At 40.7% G+C, this 7,500-nt stretch overlaps 1 protein-coding gene and 1 pseudogene across 1 annotated transcript in view; both read right to left on the reverse strand.

Moving 5' to 3' along the window:
- The window catches only part of LOC137984980 (short transient receptor potential channel 4-like), a 32,087-nt gene that overhangs the window by 10,248 nt on the left and 14,339 nt on the right, over positions 1-7,500 (reverse strand). The window lies entirely within an intron of this gene.
- The window catches only part of LOC137988036 (uncharacterized), a 1,696-nt pseudogene continuing 125 nt past the window's right edge, over positions 5,930-7,500 (reverse strand).

Raw genomic sequence — 7,500 nt, forward strand, 5'->3', positions numbered from 1 at the left:
TTTCTAATATCTTCTGAATAAAAAATGCCGGCGCGAGCGAAGCACGCCAGGCCATAAAACTAACGTGACATACATACATACTTTATCTAAGGTATCATAATAAACAAAAACACAAATAATACCCTAAAAAGGAAGTTTAAGAGGTTAACCCGATGTGAATAAACTTCTAGAAATGAAAGTTAAAAATATATGAATAAAATCTAAGATGGGTAAAACCTAACAAATACGCATGTGTGATTTAAGAGCTATTTTAAAACGTCTTAAATTTTCTATCTCAACAACATTGGCATGCAGGTTATTCCATTCGCGAATAATTTTGACAAAGAAAGAATTATAACAATTACAGTTCGCCGATTTAACTTGCAGTTTGTAATTGTGATTGGACCTGGTTCGTTTTGAAGCGAATTAAAAAAAATCACGAAAACAAAGGCTATTCAATTCAAATACAAGTTTATAGCATTCAATCAAAGAAAAATATAGCCTTCTATCAGTCAACTGCGACCAACGCAACATTTCACAGCGATCTTCATATGACATCTCGCCCCTTCGCTGACCTAAGGCCAATCGAGAACCTCTTCTCTGAACTTTCTCTAAGAAAACAATATTCTTAACCAAGGCAAGGGCACCATACAGGGGAAGCGTACTCAAAATAAATAAAACGGGTCCAAGGATTGTTCCCTGGGGTACTCCTGACAAAACTGGAGTCCAGGACGAGTAAGTACCACGTATCACGACGCGTTGCATTCGGCCAGTTAAAAAATTTCGAAACCACTGGAGAGTACTGCCGTCGATACCGTGACGCTCGAGCTTAAAAAGAAGACGTTCATGTGGTACACTGTCAAACGCCTTGGAGAAATCCAAAAAGGCGATGTCAGTTGGCTTTCTGTTGTTACGTGATTTCGCCCAATCATCGTAACAAGAAAGAAGCTCCAAAAGCGTTGATCGGCCCTCCATATTAGCGAACTGGTTCGGGTTAAAGATATCTATGTTTTTTGTCAAAAATCCATCACTAGAGACTTATCGATTTTCTCCGCGATCTTGCACACTACTGATGTTAATGAGATCTGACGATAGTTATTCCTGACAGTCTTATTGCCTTTTTTGAACAAAGGTGTAATGTTAGCGAGTTCCAGAGATGTGGCAGTTTGCCTGTTGAAAAAGATTTGGTGAGGTGATGACAAAACACTCGCACATTCCTTCAAAATGCGAGGTGGTAGCCTGTCAGGTCGAGGCGACTTGTAGATATTTAAGTTTTTTAACAGCTTTTCTATTTCCTTTGTGTTACAGAGAATGTTTGAAAGTTTACTGTTCGTGACATATTCAAATTCGGGAAAATTATCGCAATCCTCTGATGTAAACACAGAGGAGAAAAAGTCATTCATACTTTCAACAATGCTAAGATCATTTGAAAGAGTAACGCCGTCCACATTAAGTGAAACGAGATTATTTGACTCTTTACGCATAGATTTGACAAAGCTCCAAAACGGCTTGGGATTGTTGTTAGTAGCAAGCTCATCAGCCAGGTCATTGATGTAGTTCCGCTTCGCTGCATTACACGCTTTCTTAACAGAGTTATTTAAAGTGCGATATCTCATCCACAAGAGATCAGAGTTTACTCGCTTAGCTTTCCTTAAAAGAGATTTTTTCTTCTGGCAGAGCTTAAGGAGCTCCTTTGAAATCCAGGGGGGATTAAATTTATTGTTGTGTCGCCGCTTCGGAATACACTGGTCTACTGCCGCAAAAAATAAATCTAACCACGCCTGCCAATTATCATCCAAGTTGTCGTCGAAATATTCACAATGCTACGGTGTGTGTGAGAACAGCGATTTTAAATATTCCCAATCTGCCTTTCTATATGAATAAAAAAGTTTCTTTGATTTACGTGGGCGGGGAAGGGTTCCGGACAAATAAAAGGTTAACAGTGATGGTCTGAAAATAGTTCCCCTACAGCTAGCTCGCGTACAAACTCAGGAGATGTCGTAAGCACGAGATCCAAAATATTGCATTCTCTGGTTGTTTCATTTACAGGTTGTGTCAAAACGTTATCCTGAATAATGTCAATCAGAAGGGTATTATTAGCTGAGTCGCATGCAGCTCTAACATCAAGCCAATCTATTCCAGGTAGATTAAAATCTCCAATGATAACCAAATCTTGATATGTGGAATTTTGAAGAACATCTTGCATATCCAATAAAGGTTTGGTGTCTGCATTTGGCGGTCTGTAGAAGGCTCCTACAGTAATCTTGCGATCATTAGGAAAAAACAAATCTACAAAAATCAGTTCAGAGTCCGACAACATGTCATGCCTTAATGAAGATTTGAAGGTATTACGAACTGCAATCAAAACTCCTCCTCCATAAAGGCCATTGCACATTCGATCACACCTAAAGACCAGATAATTAGCCGGAAAAATTTCGCCATCAGCTATTGACGAATCCAGGTGTGTCTCGACTAAAACGACAACAACGTAAGCTTTATTTGCAACTTCCAAGTGAAGCATATCCACTTTATTAACAATGCTTCTCGCGTTAGCGTAAAAGAAGGATATATCCGTATGCGTAATTCACAACCCAGAGGTTCAAGGTTGGTTCAACTGGTTGATATACATGTGTGTGTATATAAATATATATATAGATATATATCTGAAGATTGAACTAATCAATAAGACATAACCTTTTTCGTGACTCAAACTTTCACGCTTACGCGACCATCGGACAGCCTTTAATCATCCAAGTCTGTCTGATGATCGCCCACAACAATCACAAGAAAAATCATGCAATTGCAGAGACAAACACTCTTGTCCGTTAAGTGGTGAGTGCTTAATCCAAAACGTGGTCTATCAAGCCACAGTTGAAAGCGCCGTGGGAAAGAAAACATACATTGGGCTTACCGCGAACCAATTCAAAACAAGATTCCGAAACCACACGGCTTCATTTAGAAATGAGAACAAAAGGAACGCAACCAAGACGGAATTAGCTGTAACCTGGAAAGCAATGGCTCGTGGCAGGCCTTATTCAAATGTAACAAAGAGATGTAATCTTTGCATAACAGAAAAAATTTACCGGATTCGGATTCGGTCCGGACCCTCCATCTGACCATAGTCGGTCCGGACGTCAAGGGATGCGGTTTACAATTGGCTAGCTAGCGAGTCTGACTTTACCGCAAATTCTTGGTGTATGAAAACGTTGTGACTAATGTAGTTTTAAGTTAAACCATTCACTGCACAGTGTCACAACATCAACAGAACATGACAAACTATATTGATAGCACTTGCTTTTCCCAACTGTAACTTATTAGCAAAACAAATACAAGATCGCAGGATACGGCCTCATAGAAGCACATTGCTTTCCTCTAGACACGTCACCAAAACTTTCGGTACTCTGGTGAATACCTTCACAAGCGAATAATCTTATATTCGACGTAGCAATGGAAATAGAAAATAAATACAATTAACTTACTGATCGTTTCGCGAGCACGGCGCGCGGGGCCGTACGGGCCGTATAGTGATATGTTATATTTAGAGTAGTTAAGTACTAATATCTCTAAGCAGATTAACCCACCCAACCATGATATACCACAGAGGACAGACCACAACACCGAGAACTTTGCGAAATCAATAATTATTTTACGTCCCACAGGGTTATGAACATTGAAGGGATGTGATACCAACATACGGTTTTTCGTCCTTATCCGGGAAGAGTAGAGAGTCTAGCCATTTGCGGATGTCATTACAAAGGCAGCACGTTCGCATTGGTCCGGGCGGAGTTTTGATCCCGCGACCTCCCCATAAATCGTCCGAAGCTCAAGAAACTGAGCCAACCAGTCGGCGGTTTACTATCACTTAATACTAGTCGTTCTCAATGAGAAGGGAAATGCTCCAGTAGGGGGATCAATACAGGCAGCCTCAAAGAGGGGAGATTTTGTAAGACCCAACGCCTTGTAGTAGTCGATGGTGATGGTAGCCATTGACATAACATGCGACTGCCTTCGTTCCAAACTCGACCGACAATACGAAGAATCTGAAGCGAAATGTTTCTCAAACCAGAGAACAACACAGTTTGAAAGCTCTGACAACGTTCAATACTATATCTAAGTCGATTCATAATGATACTCACCGTGAAAACAACAGGAAAATCCTGAGGAAAATCCGCCACTACACAAATCCGCCACAACTCAAAGAAACGAATATTATGGTTTTTTCTGCCATGTGACTAGCCGAGCATTCGTTCCGTGGCGCTCGGTGTCCGACGGCAATCCGAAGACTGTAACTTGACGGCCCGAAGAAATGCCGAGTGTACCTCAGAACCCAATCCGCGAGGCATAGCATTTATAATCGGGCGAACTCAGGCATGCAATCTTGAGATTCATTGCGCGATAGCCCGAGATGCATTGCAAGATTAGTGTTTAGTTATATTTTTGCACAAACCGAAAACAAAACTGGGACGTTTCCCTGAAAATTAAGAGAAAATAAGGCAAACTAAAATAACGGGGAAGTGGATAAATCATAAACTGAACACCCTTTAGGTGAATCTCACAATATTACACCGTTGTGTGCTTTTGATTTTTTGACTGAATATTTACCAATTACTCGCCAAAGGCGAGGTGAATAATTGTTTTAGTGATATAGGTGATTAATTGGAAAATATGCATAATAATAATAATAATAATAATAATAATAATAATGATAATAATAATAATAATGATAATAAAATACTTCTATGGCGAAAAAATGCATTGCAATATATGATCTAATGCGCCTTACAAATGCAACCAAATATAAATATAAAATCTAACTATGTAAATCTAAGCTAAATATTCTCAAAATCTATGGTGAAAATATGTATATATGTACATTATTTATATCATATATATTAAAGGAAAAAGCAAATAAAATAATAATACTAACGTCTATAAAAATATATGTCAAATTTACGAGAAATAGGCTTTTTTAAAAAGATAAGTTTTCAGTTCTCTCTTAAAGATGTTCATATTGTCCTCTGCCCTAAGGGAAGGTAGTAAAGTGTTCCAAAGCGCTGGCGCGGCCATAGAGAAAGCTCTATCACCAGTTGTTTTTGCAGTTGTTGTTGCTATCATTACATCTTAAATTATATCTTAAATGGGCTTTATAAGATAACATATCACTAAGACGCTAGGCCATGTAAAGCCTTGAAAGTCATTTTTAAAATAATCCTAAATTCAACGGGTAACCAATGAAGATCTATCATCACAGGAGTTATATGCGAATAGCGCGCGGTATTTGCCAGCATCCTGGCAGCGTAGCTGTTTTCGAATATAGATGGCTGGCAAACCATATAATATATCATTACAGTAATCAAGCCTTCTCATAACCATACCTTGGACCAAGATCTTTGCAGCCTCCAATGGCAGATATTTTCTAATACGCCTGATATTATATAATGAATAAAAAGCTGATTTACATGTCTTGTTTATATGGCTGTGAAACTGGAAATTAGAATCGAACCAGACATGCGTTTCGGCAACTAAAATACTTTCACTTCGGACTTTTACAAGTTGATGCCGAGTTCCAATTAACATAAACTCAGTTTTCCTTCGTTCAACTTCAACTTATCAATAATCACCCACGCCCTAACAGCTCTAATGCATCGCTCCATATATAGCACATGTGTCTGGCTTGAACGCTAAGTAGAGCTGAATGTCGTCAGCGTAGGCATGGGCATTTGCCAGGTGGTTCTTGATCACCCAAAATAGCTTGCTGGCATACACTGAGTAGAGAAGTGGTCCAAGACAGGACTCATGAAATTTATTTGACAATTCCTCATAAACCATAACACGCTGCGAGCGACCTGATAAGTAAGAGGCGAACCACTTGAATACATTCCCGGTAACACCAAACGGCGTCTCAAGGCGGCGAATGAGGATGGTATGGTCAACCGTATCGAAGGCTGCGCTAAGACACGTGCTGACGATTCATGTTAAGCAGAATTTCATTGACGATCTTGACCAGTGCAGTATCCGTACTATGCGATTTCCTGTATGCCAACTGCAATCCCGGAAACAGCTCGTTGACAGTGACATGGTTGTACACCTGATCAAACACTGCTCTTTCGGTAATCTTGGAGACGAATTGAAGGTTGCTAACTGGACGCAAATTTTTGTGGGTTGTGTCCTTCGCTCCTTTTTTAAGCAAAGGGTTCACGATCGCTTTCTTCGGCACGTCGGGGAAATGACCAGTTGAAAGGGAAGAATTCACCATGTTAGTGATTACCGGAAGTACCACATCTAGTGCGTCACAGACCAGGGTAGATGGCCATGGATCCAATGTACACGACTTTTTAGCAGAGTTCTTGATAAGGTCATTGACACAACGCTCTCTTAGGTTGTCAAAAGTGTGAAGCGTTTGACCTGTGATATCCGTTGCCCGTCGGTCCGGAGGCACGAGACTAAGAGATAGGGCGTCAGTATCTCGACGAATGTTCTCAATCTTGCGAACGAAAAATTTTCCGGTATCATTTGCCAATACGGTCTTATCAAGATGGTCAGCGAAGGACAGCATTTCACATGTACCAAGCAGTTTTTTCGAATCGTTGAATAGCTTTCTCTGATCCGCACTATTGTCCTCGATGAAATTAGAGTAAAACTCTTGCCTCGCTTTATTCGTAAGGTTAGTAGCGTAGTTTCTCTTTTTCTTGTAGTCATGAAAAGCAACCCTGTTCTTCCCCATTTCCTTTCAGCCTTCCTACGTGAGCGCTTAGCCTCATCGATCTCTTTGCTGTACCAGGGGACGACAGGCCCACTCACTCTGGTACGAGTCCTTAGCGGGGCATGCTTGTCAAGGAAAGCCGAAAGAGTACTATTATACGCTCTTGTATTTGACTCTAATTCATCATTAGTAGTTGGCTCTTCTGCCACAAAAAGTGCATTGGACCGGAAGTCCCTTTTCAGTTGTTGAACATCAATTATTTGGAGGTTTTCACGGAGAGACCAGGCCTGGGTGGAGCAAGCGAACAAAGAACAGCAACATGATCAGAAATGAACTGATCGACAACAGGTTTGCTAGCTACCAAACTCTCAGACAAGCGGGTTTTAGTCAAGTCAAGCTTGTGTCCATCGCGATGCGTAGGCTGATCAACGTGCTGCTCCAGTTGCAGGCCTTCAAGCAGCCTTAAAAATTTTCGTCCATCAGAGTCGTGAGGATCATCGACATGAATGTTGAAATCACCCGTTATCAGCAATTGCTCCTTACAAAGCAGCAGAGTTTCTAGATATTCAGGGAACTCAGTGAGAAATACACTTGTGGAAACCCGATGCTCCTCAGAATATGGCGGTCTGTAGATGATCACAAGCCGCATGCTGAAAGGTGGCGATCTGACGATCCACTCAGAAAACTCGAAAGAGTCACGGTCACTAAACCCAGAATTAACCTTGGAAACATCAAGCGAGTCACAGTAAATAATCCCAGTACCCCCTTCTCGACGATCGAGTCTCGGATGATCAAGAATTCTGTAACTCTCTGGGCAT

Source organism: Montipora foliosa, chromosome 2, assembly GCF_036669935.1.
Source record: "Montipora foliosa isolate CH-2021 chromosome 2, ASM3666993v2, whole genome shotgun sequence".
NCBI lineage: Eukaryota > Metazoa > Cnidaria > Anthozoa > Scleractinia > Acroporidae > Montipora > Montipora foliosa.